Below are 943 nucleotides of genomic sequence, written 5' to 3'. Positions count from 1 at the left end.
TCGAAGGATCGCAGCAGCTGTTGCGCCTCTTCCCCAGCTTATTTCTGCCAGTTTTCAGATTTTTCCGTGATTTCTTTCCAAAGTTTGAGTCATTCCCTAACTCTCCATATTTTTTAGTATAAATAGGGACCTTCGTTCCACATATTTTTCACGCGAGTGTCCGTCCTTCTCTTCTCCCTTTGCATTCTAAGACCGTGCTCTAAGCATTTGACGCCTACGTGCTTGATCAATCGACCACGTAAGCTCAGATCATTCTGAGTTCCAGTCCCGTTGCATGACCGACCAATTTGACCACTACACATCAATCAATTTAATCTAAATCCTCTAATGAGGGCACTTTCTACATACATTCGAGTCGAGCAATCACTATACGTTAACTTAGTTAATCTCATTTCGTCAAACATGTAAGTCTGAGGGTGTAAATCCCATCTTTTTATTATATTTTATTTATTGTACTAATTAATGTAAGATTTACGTCAAAAGTATACTTAAAACCGAATTCTAAAACCCTTTTGTTAAACTGTTTTTACGGATCAGCAGCAAACCGACCTAGAGAAGAAACGCAACAACTGCTGCGCCTCTTTGAAGAGTCGCAGCATCTGTTGCGCCTCTTCCAGAGGCTGCCGCAATTCTGCTTTTCTTCTTCTTCCTCGGTTCTGTTAGTTCGTTCATTTTGCTTCATTTTCTTATTTTCTCTCCTTTTTTTCATACATAATAATCTTTTAACATATTCTTAATAAATATCATGTTTTATTTACGGTTTGAATCCCTTATAATCGATATTTGCGGGTTTTCGCCATTAAATCAAACCCGGATTTTCGAGACTCGATTCGTCATATCAAGTTTCTGAGATTCGCCTTTGTACATATTTTTACCGTTTATTTCCAGTTTGTCTAGTTCTTTCAACTCGTTTCCATCTTCATAATTTAACCTAGTTTGACAT

Source organism: Silene latifolia, chromosome 7 (assembly GCF_048544455.1).
Source record: "Silene latifolia isolate original U9 population chromosome 7, ASM4854445v1, whole genome shotgun sequence".
NCBI classification, from domain to species: Eukaryota; Viridiplantae; Streptophyta; class Magnoliopsida; order Caryophyllales; family Caryophyllaceae; genus Silene; species Silene latifolia.
The sequence above is the reverse complement of the archived record's forward strand: the minus strand, read 5'-3'. Positions refer to the sequence as shown.